The sequence below is a fragment of the Protopterus annectens genome, chromosome 1.part1 (assembly GCF_019279795.1).
Source record: "Protopterus annectens isolate FY-2018-M chromosome 1.part1, PAN1.0, whole genome shotgun sequence".
NCBI lineage: Eukaryota > Metazoa > Chordata > Ceratodontiformes > Protopteridae > Protopterus > Protopterus annectens.
In genome coordinates, this window is record NC_056726.1 from 523,843,601 (window position 1) to 523,858,569 (window position 14,969).

Sequence of the window (14,969 nt, forward strand, 5' to 3'; positions counted from 1 at the left end):
CACTTCAGAATGTTAACTTGCATGTCTGTATGTAGAACTTGAACTTTTGTACTGATATATTTAGGACTAGTCAGTCATTTATTTAGTGTTGATGGGTTACAACCAGATTCTGAAAAAGTGCATGGGATGTATTAAACTTGTAAACGTCTTCTGATAAACTTTTACCAAGGCAGTTCTTGGGGATAGTATAGTACATGACTGAGTTTATACTAGAGTTGTCAGCTGTAACTGTACTTCTGCTTGAGCATGAGTCTAAATGGAGATTGTCAGAGGATCAAGCAAGAAATGTGAATCTTATGTAGTTTAGTAACTACTCCACTGACACTTAAATATTTGTTTTGACAACTACACTTCTTTTAAATACAAGCGTGGAAGGCAGACCTGTTGTGTGCATCACAAGCTGTGATCAATAAATGTGTCAGATAGGGGGCTACTTCTAAAGCCCAACTCTCAGATGGTCGACTTTCAAAATCCTGAGACGTAAATCACAAAAGTTCAGAAACCTGAATGCGACTTTTTACTAAAGTAAGTAAATACATGGCCATCTGTAAACGAAACTCATGCCAAGGTAAGTAAAACCCACACCCCCCTAAGTAAATATACCAACTCCAGGATCGCAGTACAGTGGAGAACAGGGCATGTTGGCTAAGTGTTCACTTACCCTAGTAAAACATCGTTGTTGGGGTTTCTGAACTTTTGTGATTTTCATCTGGGAATTTTGAGAGTCTGTCATAGGAGAGTTGGGCTTTAGATGCAGACCCCTCAGATAGATACAGACAGAGAACGAAATGCTGGCAAGAGTTTTTTTTTTAGTCCAAAATTTCATGACTTTGTGTATTGAAACATGTTCATTTGAAACAAGTCATATATTTTTATAGAATATTTTCAATAAATCGTCCCACACCTCACCAGAGGTCATAGAGAATGTTATCTCTTTAAAAGTGTGATGAGGAAGTGCAGTATACAAGCTAGGGATTTTGATGCATCTAGCTGATACATTGAATAGATCTTATTTAGAACAACGCAAAGAAGCTTTGCTGGAAGAAGACTTATTTATTCATTTACTTACTTATTGACATTTGTTTACTGGTATAGTCCAACTGGGCCACGAAGAGCCCATTTTCAGTGGAAGCCTGGGGAAAATTAACAAATTTAAAAATTTACACAAAAAATGTAGCATAATCTCAGGATTTAACAGTATAAGATTGACATGAAAAATAAATGCACAGGAAAAATATTAGCAATGCATTCTTAAGATTGTAAGAAGTAACGTAATAGAAGGATATGATGACCAAGATTTTGTATTACATGTGTAGCTAAGATATCTCTGGATATTTAATTGGCAAAGAAAGTTCGAAAATATGAATATAAGCAAGAGGAAGACATAAATCATGTTATAGATGGAGGAGGTTTAGCAGAAGTTCCGAGCCAGTTAGTAAAGAGGTGTTGATGCAATGAAGTTTTGAAAGAAACATGATTCTGAATGGTACGAATTGCTAATGGAAGGGCATTTCAGGCTCTGGCTATGTTGCAAGAGTAAAGTAATTAACCAGCAGGAAGCTTGGGCTTGTGGGTTTGCAGAAGGTGCTGTTTTTCAGATCTAAGGAGTCTGTTGGGAAGATAATGGGTAAATAAATTACTTAGAGCAGGACAGGCTGAGGGTTTGAAAATTATTCTGTGTGCTGTAGTTAACTGCAGATAGGTGAGATAGTGTGGAAGTTCAAGCCAGGTAAGTGAGCATAGGGGTATACAGCGGATAGAATGAACGGCATTTGTTTCAAACTTGGCAGTTTTGTTATAACATGTTTCAAGTTTAGTGTTTAGGGAGAATAGCAGGCTAGTAAGCAAGGGGCACGGTAGATAAGAGAGGGACGTAGATAAGTGGTATCAAGTACTTGCTTAGTGGAAGGAGGGGCAATGTTTATGCCTGTATAGAATACCTTATTTCTAATTTTTTTTTTTATGTTGTTTTGTATGTGTACTTAAGATTTTAGGTTCTCATCAACTATTACTCCTAGCAGCTTAGTAACTGGAAGCTGTGTGCGTTGTGACACAGATACCATTAACAGCAGGGAAGCTGAAAGAATTGAAAGCTGCTACAAGAGTTGTTATATGAAAGCAGATATTACATGGAGCTATAATTTCAGCATGCCCACCTTCAATAAACATCATTTATCAATTCATCATACACATAGAGAAGAATTATCCAGTGTACAAGTTTTTTTGTTTAAAGGTGATGAAGTCATCATTCTGCCTGAGCTAAAAGGTCAGATACTGCTTAAGGTACACAAATCACACCTGGTAATGTGCAAAATTAAAGTGACAGCCAGAGCCATATCATGTAGTGGTTGAACATGGCTATATATATATATATATATCTTTAATGCAAATTGTGCAGAACTGTAGTCTTTGTGACATGAAGTGGAAACAAAAACAAAGAAAGAAATTAGCACTACAAGAACTTCTCAGTCTGGCAGTTAACTCAGTGGATTCAGGCTCAGAGTTGTTAATGAACTGTTTCTTGAAGTGAAGGGTACAATATTTGATTTCTCCCACCTCTATTAGCCTGTTTTGGGACTCAGGGCAAGTCAGTTAGCCAGACTGTTCTCAACCTTACCCTGTTAACAAGTTTGTACAGTAGACATAAATGTTCAACATTGTCATGTTTAAAGGTAGGTACTGATGTATTCCAATACAACAACCTCAGCTTTTTACTCTGCATCAGGTCCTGCTTGGAATATCCATAAATTATTCATCCAAAAGTGCAAAAGCTACATTAGTTATTAAGAGCTGAAATGAATATTCACAATGGATTGTGTACCAGAACAAGTGACCTAGATTCAACTCTTGAGTTTTGAGGCAAGGTAATGTATTATATACAGACAGGATAGATAGTGAAGACAGACACCAGCAGAAATAATTGTATTAATGAAGCACCTAAAAGCCAAAGACATCCTATTATGAAATACTTACACGCAGTCTGAGAGAAAACCATGCCTACTGGCAGGGACTCCCTGATTGTGCTCAGTGACTATTCAGCCAAACATTGATCTAAACAAATGCTTGTTCACGTTCCTCATTCTAGACAGGAGAGTCAGAGTGTCTAATTAAGCCTTGATAATATATACTTTATTTTACTGATTCATTCTGGAACTACAAAGTTTTTCTTTGCTTACTAGCTGCTGGATAAAAAAAAAACAGTCTGATGTATTTCATCACACACTAAGCTGATGGGAAAGGAATATTCTTCAGGCGTAAATATCTGTTTGTAACTGTTCAAGGTTAAGCTCTCTTATCTTGTACAGCTGGCTGTAGAAGAGTACACTCAGTAGTAATTTCCCCTTTTTTGTGATTCATGAAACTTAAACTTAATACGGGCACACCTTGACAATGTACTGTTATAATAACACTAAATGCTTGCAGTGCTAACCTTAGCTATAATACATAAATATTTGTAGTGCTAGTTTTAGAATTGCACATTTTCATACTCTGCTTATGAGGGACTTGAGCCATACCCTGAAGCAGTGTGTGTGGACCCCCTCAACAAGACATGTCAGACAGTGGTGGCAGTTCACTTGCAAGCATTCAAGATTTTTTCCATTGCATAGGAATTTGAGAATGTTACATCAAATCTGGTGTATTCAGTTGAGTTTATGGCTTAAATATGAAGAATATTCTCAAGAAATTTGACTTTTCAAGTCAAGTGGACTGTTAATTAGCATCATTGGAGTACAGGAGTGCAGCATTTGAGGCTATTGGCCTTTTACCAGCTCTGTTAAAAATAGGGAGAAGGTTAACAAGAAAACTTTATTCATTTTTTTTTCTACATTAGTACCATAAAGAGGAATGCCAACATCGGAATTTTGCAGGAAAAAAAAAAAAGAAAAAACAGCCGACAGGTCAAGTGACCATGCCACTGTATGGGTAGATGGAGACAAGTAGTCTGGCAGTTAGTGCAAAGGAGAACAGTTTTAACATGTTAATGAGTTGCTACCTGTTTCCAGGGTACAGAGTTTGAATCTTTCCATTTTCCTCTCCTAACTGTGTGACCTTGAGCAAGTCACTTAACCAGACAGTGCTTTGGGGAACTTGGGAATTTGGTCTAAGCTCCTTAATGGTCTTCTAGACTGAATGCTTAGTAACTGTCTATTAACCTATGAATCTATGAAACAGAAACAATTCTGTGAAAAGAAGTACAAAGAATTTGTCTGTATGTAAGGAAGGGGATAGGGTTAGAATGACACTGGATCACAGTTTTGCTCAGAAGTTGCAGATTCAACCATGATGTTAGTGCAGCATCCAAGCCTGAGAACTTATGTGAGAGATAACATGACATTGTACAGAGTTGTCTATATATCCTATATATATATATATCCACCACCAATGGGGTGGGATTAGGAATTTAAAGTGAAAATTCTCTCATGACTGCCTGTTTGACAGCTGTGCCATGAGCCACTCAACTGGTAGAGGGATGGATGTGCTGTGAGCTGTTTCTCCAGTGAGAAATGAATGGGCCCCCTACCTGTGGCTTTATGGTCATCATGCACTGGGACAGAAAATACATAGGAAAAAGGGAACTTGTTAGGTACTGTCATGAAGTCTCCAGTTATTCACTTTTCAGCTGCATTGATATCTGCATGTAATGTATCAAATATGGCTCCCACTGCTGAACTGTTGCAGTCTACCTCCCAAGATACTGCTAGCTAAAGTAGTCTTGGAGTGGAGCAGGCACTACTATACTAGCTACAGGTAGAATTATCAAGAAAAGGGCACTGATAACAGGGCTATACATTCCTGCAATTAAGCAATCAGATTTCAGTGTTTTGGGTTTCTGAGGTATGCAGTAGTTCCATAACTCACAAATGATAATTGTCAAGTTAGATTGTTTTGAACTAGTGTATTGTTGCATATAAATGTTGTTATATAGATGAATCGTGTTATTTCTAATAAAATACAGACATCATATAGTTGGTAGTTGATGCAGTATATCTTTAAGAGCACAAATAGTTTAGGATGTCAGTCACGTGAAAGAAGTTCAGCACTTGTAAGTAAAAGATTAATGAAAAAGCAGCTCTGTATGCGTGTGTGTTTCTCATTTTTTAAAGCTTCTGTTTCTCAACCTGGTGGATTAAATTAACTAAGTAAGTTTCTTCCACTGCAGTTCTGAAAATTTCTTTCCTTAAGTCCCCCACATGAAGAATAGATTGACCTGTGGTCCTTTTATCTTTCCCATCACAAACATCTGAATGCGCATCATGGCAAAAAGGAGGAGGGGGAGGCTTGAATTATTCCACCCATGAAGCTTTGTCTTCAGTGATGTTATCTTTGCTTAGTGAAAGCATCTAGATACTACTTATGTTTTTTCCCAAGAAGGTGGACATCCGTTTTTACACCCAACAATTGAGTAGAGTTGAAGTTTCTCTCTGCGTCTTGGATCTGACTTCTTCGTGATCTTAGTAGTCCAGCCTATATGCACTTTACCACCTGATATGGAATCTGAGGCCTTCTGTACAAAAGGTTGTTTTCTTTGTCACACTGATACTCACATCGCTCAGTGATCTATCTCATCTGTCCAGATTACAGACCTTTCTAGAGAATCAAACAGTGGAAAAGTTTTAGGCAGTCACTTTAAACCATCCTTGATTCTGGGCGTCAAGAAAGAACTGTTTAAGACCCTTAGTGTGGCTTCTACAGTGGACTTCCATGCAGCTTACTGTAAAGTTTTTTTGTTGGATATATGGCCCACTTTTGCTTTGTCTGCATTGACACTGTTGCTAGGGTAAATGGTTCGGGTATGGATTTTCACAGGATGGCATAACTTTGGCTATCATTCTTTAAGGATATGTTAGGGCTGAACCTAGGTATCCTCTACTAGAGGTAAGTTTTGGGCAGACTCCAGAGATTTGCATGAGGGTCTAAGAAGAACCAAACATGCTTTATTAGTGGTACAGGACCTCTCTTACCCACCCATGGCTCTGGCATTGTCCTCCAGGTCATGCCAATCCCAGAGAAGAGGAAGAAGTCACCTCACAGACTGAAGAATGTCCTAAGTGTCGGGCAGAGTTGACGTTTTTGACTCTGCAGATCCTGCCTGCTAAGATGGCAGGCTTAACCAGCCATGCAGTTGCATGGAGGAATATTTGAGTGTATTTTGGCATGGAGCACTGGCAGAAAGAACCACTAGGTTCTGGATGTGGTAATGGGCAGTAATGTTTTATAGTTTTTTTAGTTGCTCCACCTTGTGGTTGTCTTTACTATCTGCTGCAATTCTAGCTAGCTTTAGAGGATTTGATGAGGGATCTCATCTTTTTGTTGAGGGTGATAAGGGAGTTTTTCCAGTCTTGGACTTCACCTTATTCCGCATCAGTTTCCTCCTTCTGTTGTAGAGTTTGTTTATGGCAGGGGACCACCAGATTGGCTTCCTTTTTTTGGAGGAGAGAATTTTGGTTCTTCTTGGTATGGCGAGATCCATGCAGTTGTGTACGTGTTTGTACAGTGCATTGGTGTATGATCTGGCAGTCATGCAACTATTCTGCATTTGCATGAGTGCTGTGAAGTTAGCCACCTCTGTTTTTAGGAGCCCAACGTTAGCTTTGGAGAAGTTTTTTCATGGTAGTTACCTTTGCGGGGGGGGGGGTGGATTTCCAAGGTGATTAGTTTGTGGTTGGATCTAACCAGGGAGGAGTTGACTATTGGTGTAGAGCAACGGTCGCCCATGTTAGTAATAACCAGGTCAATAATGTTGCTACCTCTAGTGGGGATAACAACGAGCTGGTCCAAGGCATTGGAATTAATGAATTCCAGGAAGCGTTGGGCAAGTTTATTGGTACATGAGTAGTTTTCCCAGTTAATGGAGGGGTAGTTGAAGTCACCCAGTATGAGAGAGTTAGGTTGGACCCTAATATTCTCCAGGGTGCTTAAGAATGTGGAGTGTGAGTCTTGGGACATGGTTGGGGACCTATAGCATGCTACGACCTGAATCGTTGTCTGACCCATTGTTAGTTGCACCTGAAGTATCTATGACTCGTTATGTTGGGCTACCAGTCTGGAGATGTGCACATCCTTTATGAATATGGAAAGACCACTATCTTTGGAGTTTGGTCCAAGTGCTGGGGCTGAAAGGTGTTGAATGAGTTATAGCCTGGTAGTGCAGGGGTGCTTTCTGCTGCCTTGAACCAGGTCTCTATTACAGCACAAATGCTGATGTTCTCCATTTTAAGCAGTGCTTCGAGTGAGTGCATTTTGAGATTTAGACTTCTAGCGTTGAGGAGCATGACCCTCCGATTGCATTTATTTGTAGCTGTTACGGTGGTAATTTGGTCTTTGGAACACTGCCTAAAAAAGGCACTATGGGGTGGCAAGAGCCTTGGCCAGTATTCAGATGCCCAGGGGTGACAGATGCAGGCCATTTCTGGCAAAGCATTGATGTTTGTCAGTCATGTCATCTCAGGCAGACAGATACTGGATCCCCTTAGATTGACACCAGAAACTTAGCCAGTTGTTGAAATCAATAATTTTCTGCTTGTACTGTGGTATCATTCTGGGTGATGGTAGGATGCTGCTCAGGGATAGTGTCATACCCGCCTGGGCTACATAATCTGAGAGCTTCTCCATGTCTCTTTTTATGTAGTCCAGGGAGGTACATCTCAGGTCATTCACACCCACATGTACAATGACAGAGTCATATTTGTACCTGTTGTTGAGGGACCTGAGTGCGTGCGTCATGTGGCGGATCCTGGCACCCGACAGGCAGCTGACTGTTACTTTCTCCTTATTCAGCCTAGTGAGTGGGACATCAGTGTGCCTCAATATTGAGTCACCTATGACTAGTGTGTTGGGCATGCTATTTTGCCTTAGGGGCTTTGGTTGAGTGGCACACTGTTTAGGAGAGTTGTGTGTCTCGTGATTAGTGTTGTGTTGTAGTGGTCGAGTGTGTTTCTGCCTTGGAGGTCTCTGCTGTTTGGGTAGATTTTTATGGAGAGCCTCCGCGAAGGTGGGTGAGTGGTTTGTGTTTTTATGTGAAGGCAGTGCTGGTGTGTATTCCGGAGGGCTATGTGTTCCATGTGGTGTGGTGCAAGTGTTGACCTTCTCCTCTTGATCAGCTATTCCGGTCTTGGCTGGAATGTGCGTGGCTTCCAATTTGGATATATAAGTGCATCTGTTGCAAGTCTGAGTGTTGGGAGGCAAGAGGAGAGGGTTGTCAGTGTACATGAGGCAGTTGCTACATTGCCTTAGGATGCCCAAGTTCACCAGGTTAATAGGAGAAAGCACAGGGAACTGACCTTTGGACATGCCTGGAGGGGTGGGCATTAATAATAAGTACTGGAGCTGTTTCCTTGTAGAAGGTTTAGTGCTGATAGCACTTTTGTGTGCTAGAATATTTGCTACAAGAAGTCTGGTAAAGTGCTAGACCAATAAGCTAGTAAAAGTGCAGGAGAGGAGAGAACTAGCAGATCTAAGGAAAAAATTGAAGAGCAGACTTTGGCACGGCTTAGAAGCTTACAAACGCTCCTGGATACAGCAAGTCTGTATATGGACTAGACTAGTTACAGGAAAGGTGGGAAACAAGCACAAATGTGGACTTTTAAACCAGAAAATAATCAGCCCTGCCAAGTCTGAAACGCGGGATGCTGTGCACTACAATCACAGCAACGTACCACTACACCATCTAAACATATTCCCTTTGTAAGCTTATTCTGGTGTCATACTTGTTTCCATGGAACCTTGGTAAATGTGTAGTGCAGTTCCATAAGGTAGCATTGTTAGACAATTCCCTCAATTCTCTTCTCCACCTCATCTCCTTTACTTTCTATTTCACTTCCGCTGTATGGTGGTTTGTGCTTTGTCACCTTTATTTTATTTGTTTTTCTTTTGCAGATCTTCAATCAAAACTTCAGATATTTTTCAATTTATTGTGTTGGTAGGCTGCAACTGTTCGTTACCCCCACAAATCTTTAGTTTTAATCCATGAAGGATATTTTCAGTCCATTTCTGCTTACTGTAGTCAGGGAAAATTCTGAGTCACAGAAACTAGAGAGACAGGAGAACATTAAGAAGCCTGACAAGGGGGAATAACTATAGAAAGTTGCCATGGAGTTAAAAAAATAAGAAATCTGTCAATATTTTTTGAAGATGGTCCTGTCTCCCAAACAACTCCCATACTGCGAGACCTGCAGTCATTTTCTAAAGTACCAAAGTTCCACTCAATGACTTCAGTGCCTTTATTGGTACCTATGTTGTCATCCTCCAGGAACTTGCAATTCTGAGATATTTTACCTATTGAAGACCTTAACATATGCTCAGTAATGTTCAGTCTATGCCTTCCATTCTATATCCTAGCTTTTACGCTGTTTCACCCCAACCCATTTTGACTGCACAGCTTTTGTCAGTAAATAAATACAGTTTCCTGATTTTTATTTAAATAATGAGCAGAACCCCAGGTCTGTACCCCTGTCTGTGTAACAAAAGCCTGTGGATAGAAAACTAACAAATCTTTGAAGACATCTGCTAAGGTTCAGGAGAGGATGAGGGGAAAAGGTCATCATCTAAACGGGATAAAGATCTCTGTGTGCAGCATACATGTTCTTCTTTCATTCGAGATTCAAGATTCTTCCTCTAACTCCTTATGCCATCCATCAGAAAATATTTCTTTTGTAGGTACTTTGAATTTTATATATATATATATATATATATATATATATATATTTTTTTTTAGTTCACTGCAGGGAATCACTACTCAAACCTAAAGAGGGTTATAGTGATGTAGTGAAGCTCCATGAAGCAAAGTGGATAATACCATCACTTTACTCTCTTTAAAGCTATGTTGAAAGCTAGCAGTCAGTCTTCTTATGTATATTCTACAGCATATAAGAAGGTTAGTAGGATGTAAAGAAACATCTTTAGAGACACCGGAGCTGTATAATACAATAAAAATGATACTATCAATCATCTTTCTGATAAAGTGGGAAAACTGTGCCTTTAGCAGTCTTGCCCCTAGATAGTGGTTCATATCTTGTGTTCTAGTTATTAGAGTATGTAATTACTTAGTACATATGGTGTTCAATAAGAGTGCTGTTTTGGACAAATTCAAGACATTGAATAGAGACAGCAGTGGCGTTAACAAAATAGGAGTGTATAAATTGATGTGTGTTTATGATGGTGCTGATCCTGCTTCAGGGACTGCCATATCTGAAGTTGTTGACCTACACGGCCATAAGTCAGTGTTATGATGAACGTGTACGAGGAAGATTTAATGCTGCTGCTGAATCACATTATTTATTTGGTAAACCAGAAGATGACATAATTGTCAGTCTTGAACAAAAAGGCAAAACTGTCAGAGTCAGTGTTCACTCAGTTGCTACCAAAAAATCCATAAGCCAGGAAACACCAGTAGTATTAGACAAAGGAGTCCTGACAAAGGGAATCTCTTGTGCTAGTGGAGAACATTCTGAAACCATTATTTAATGGAAGGCATAGCTGTATTCAAGACACTACTCAGTTTTATTCTCATTCTATCACGTTATCATGATCTATAACCTAACACAGTTTTAACTGCAATGGATACTACCTCACTTTACACAGACAACTTCAACAAGGATGGCATTACATCACAACATTACTAAAATGCAGTTAGACAACTTAGAGAATTTATTCTGACACACAACTTTTATTTCACTGGAAAGCCATAGGGGTTTTAGATGCTCTAAGGTACATTTTAGAGTTTTTAAAACAACTTTCTCATCTAATGATGATGTGAACAAAAAATCATGATTAAAGAAAGTAATTAGGGCTGGATTCCAAAAGAGCTGCTTTCAGTATAAGTCTGCACTGATTCTGAAAGACCTGCTCTCAGTGTAAGTGACTTACTTTGGTGAAAGGCCTGTTTATAAACAGGCATGCTACTGTGGTCATATTCCAAAACACCTGCTGTCATCCTGCCGTCAGTGTAAGTGGTCATTTATACTGATAGCAAGTCTTTTGGAATCAGGCCCTCAGTCTTGCTCATTAGTTTTTTCTGCATCCTTTCAACACATGCAAAGTGAGCAAGAGCACACTGTAATAACTATGAAGGAAATAACTGCATTAAACTGGAGCTCTAGGGATTGCTAGGCCCCTAGAACGTATGAGAGTTCTAGCTGATCTGAAGTGCATTTTAGAGGGTTTTTTCAACCTTTTGTTCCAGTGACAGCCTGAACAAAATCTTGACTAAGGAAATAAATTCAGTCTTAATTTTGCTTTCAAGGACAAAATGCAATTTACAATAAACTGAAAAGATAAATGCTTGTGAGGGTATATAAATATTTTTGGGATTAGTGCCTGTTTCCCTACCTTCCATAGAAAGATGGTAGCATTTGTATGATTCATCGTCTTGCGTTTAAATTTTTGTTTTCGCGGGCCGGGCTACGGGGGGGGCCCCTTTTTAAAAGTTTGGGATTGCACCATGCACCTGGGGTCTTTTAAGGACAGTTGATTTTTTTTTAAAGGTGAGAAGTTTTCCTTTAGGTTTTACTGTGGTCTTTTTATTTCAGGTGGGGTGGAATGAGGACCTCCAGCGAGATTAGTTTGTGATCTGATCTCACCAGTGAGGGTATACTTCCGTGTTGAACATTGTGCTCCCATGTTCGTGATGATGAGATCAAGTATGTTATCTCCTCTTGTGGGGATGGTGACTAGTTGTTCCATGGCATTTGAGTTTATGAACTCCAGGAACTTTTGGGCTAGGCTGTTTGGGCTTGAGTAGTGTTCCCAGTCTATATTAGGGTAATTGAAGTCACCTAGTATGATGGTGTTTGGTGATACATTTATCCCATCTAGTGTTTTCAGGAAGGCCATGTGAGGTTCCTGAGTTTGTGAGGGTGGCCTGTAACATGCTACAATTTGCAGAGCAGCCTTGCCTATGGTTAATTGCACCTGGATGGTCTCCGATGCATCATGCGTTGCCACCAGTCTTGAGGTGTGGGTGTCCTTGATGAATATGGATACCCTCCTTTCTTAGTATTGTCCGGATTTTGGGGCCGAACGCATGATATGAGGTAAAACCTGATAGTGCTGGGGTGCTCTCAGGAGCCTTGAACCAGGTTTCTGTCACAGCACAGACATCGATGTTCTCCATACTGAGAAGGGCTTCAGTGCGTGCATTTTGAGATTTAGACTTCTGGCATTGAGCAGCATTACCCTTAGTTTTTTCCTTTTTGTGTTCTAGGGTGGTAGGTTTAGAATTTGAGCCTTGCCTAAAAAGGCACTATGGGGTGGCAAGAGCCTTTGCCAATATCCGGAATCCCAGGGTGACAGGTGCAAGCCGTCCCTGAAGCAGCGTGGCTTGTCCAGCATGTCATCCCAGGCAGACAGACACTGGATCCCCTTTGAATGACACACCAGTACTTAAGCCAATTGTTAAAGCTGATCATCTTATCTCTGTATTGAGGCATCATTCTTGGTGAAGGTAGGATACTGCTCAAGGTCAGGGTCATACCTGCCTGGGCTACATAATCAGAGAGCTCCTCAATGTCTCTTTTCATGTAGTCCAAGGAGGTGCGCCTCAGTTCGTTTACACCAGCGTGGACAATGACTGAGTCGTATTTGTACCTGCTGTTGAGAGACCTGAGTGCTTGCGTTATGTGACGGATTCTAGCCCGACAGGCAGCTTACTGTGACCTTCTCCTTACTCAGTCTGGTGAGCGGAACGCCAGTGTGTCTGACTATGGAGTCACCAATGACTAGTGTGTCTGGCATTGTGTTTGGCCTTAAGGGCTGTGACTGTTTGATACTCTGACTGTGAGGTCTATGTGTTGCAGGTGTTGTGTTCTGAGGTGGTGGTTGTTTGGGTGTCTGCTTTGGTGGCCTCTGCTGTTTTGGTAGATTTTTGATCAGGGCCTCGAGTATGTCTTTGTGTGTTTATGTGTATGATTTGAGGTTGTGGTGGTACTATGTGAGACTGGGTCTATAGTGTGTGTGGTAACCTTCTCCTCCTGACTGGTCTTGCCAGTCCTATGTTGAGAGAGCTCAGCCTCCAGTTTGGCCGTATAGTTGCATCTCTCGCATGTATTTGTGTTTTGTGGGAGGAGGAGAGGGTTGTCTGTGTACATGAGGCAATTGTAACATTGCCTCAATATTCCCAGGTTCACCAGCTGAGCAGGAGAGGACACTAGTAACTGATCCCTCGACATGCTAGAAGGAATAGACAAAAACTTTAAAAAGATTCCGGGGACGTGGGTGACCGAGAAATGGGGTTTGCCTTTTGGGGTACTATCTATAACAAGAGTGCTATCAAGGTAATAAGTACTGTAGGAGCAAGTGCTAGGTTTAACAGATAGAGAATAGTCTACTTGGAGTCAAGTAGAGATGATCCTTTAGTTCTAGGATACGCTGATTAGATCAGTAGTATAGCTCAAGGAAGGTAGTTTTAAGGGAAAATTTGAAGAGTGGACTTTAGGTAGCCCGAATAGTTTAAACCTGCTTAACCGGTGCTGCCCTAGTGTGCAACAGTGGCAACTCCGCTAATACAGCTAAAGCAAGCTTAAAACGCAGCTTTATAGCAGTGGGCTGGAAAAGACAGGAAATGACCCAAAATGGCCAATAGACTACAAGTTACTGCCTTAAACCACTCCTCTAAGGACAAACAGGCAGCTCAGTACTCCCCACTCTCACTGGTGAGTAAAGAAACTTCCCCTGACCAAACAAGGAAAATGGAGAAACACAGGAACCAAGACAAAGCCCAGGGATCAGCAAAATCTGGTCTCTGGAACACTAGTTAGAAAAGTATGGAAAAACAAGGATATTTTTGTTTTTTCAAGTTTTTACAGAAAAGCAGAAAACACAATAAATGCTATGATTTTCGATTAAATGCTATCAAAAGCTAGTACACTTGAGTGTATTAGCCTGTAGTTTAACTTTTAGGCAAAACTTAAACTAGCAAGTGCAGTAAACAGTTTTAGCTTATAAACACAGTAAAAACAGTGCAGACTTTGATAAAACAAGCAGAAACAGTGGTCGAAAGGCACAAAAAGTCGAGTGTTGGGAGGTAAGAGGAGAGGGTTGTCAGTGTACATGAGGCAGTTGCTACATTGCCTTAGGATGCCCAAGTTCACCAGGTTAATAGGAGAAAGCACAGGGAACTGACCTTTGGACATGCCTGGAGGGGTGGGCATTAATAATAAGTACTGGAGCTGTTTCCTTGTAGAAAGTTTAGTGCTGATAGCACTTTTGTGTGCTAGAATATTTGCTACAAGAAGTCTGGTAAAGTGCTAGACCAATAAGCTAGTAAAAGTGCAGGAGAGGAGAGAACTAGCAGATCTAAGGAAAAAATTGAAGAGCAGACTTTGGCACCGCTCAGAAGCTTACAAACGCTCCTGGATACAGCAAGTCTGTATATGGACTAGACTAGTTACAGGAAAGGTGGGAAACAAGCACAAATGTGGACTTTTAAACCAGAAAATAATCAGCCCTGCCAAGTCTGAAACGTGGGATGCTGTGCACTACAATCACAGCAACGTACCACTACACCATCTAAACATATTCCCTTTGTAAGCTTATTCTGGTGTCATACCTGTTTCCATGGAACCTTGGTAAATGTGTAGTGCAGTTCCATAAGGTAGCATTGTTAGACAATTCCCTCAATTCTCTTCTCCACCTCATCTCCTTTACTTTCTATTTCACTTCAGCTGTATGGTGGTTTGTGCTTTTTCACCTTTATTTTATTTGTTTTTCTTTTGCAGATCTTCAATCAAAACTTCAGATATCTTTCAATTTATTGTGTTGGTAGGCTGCAACTGTTCGTTACCCCCACAAATCTTTAGTTTTAATCCATGAAGGATATTTTCAGTCCATTTCTGTTTACTGTAGTCAGGGAAAATTCTGAGTCACAGAAACTAGAGAGACAGGAGAACATTAAGAAGCCTGACAAGGGGGAATAATTATAGAAAGTTGCCATGGAGTTAAAAAAAATAAGAAATCTGTCAATATTTTTTGAA

At 40.5% G+C, this 14,969-nt stretch overlaps 1 protein-coding gene across 2 annotated transcripts in view; it reads left to right on the forward strand.

The window, feature by feature from the left end:
- PEX7 (peroxisomal biogenesis factor 7) overlaps nt 1-14,969 on the forward strand; it is a 1,759,991-nt gene that overhangs the window by 386,169 nt on the left and 1,358,853 nt on the right. The gene's annotated exons all lie outside the window — the stretch shown is intronic.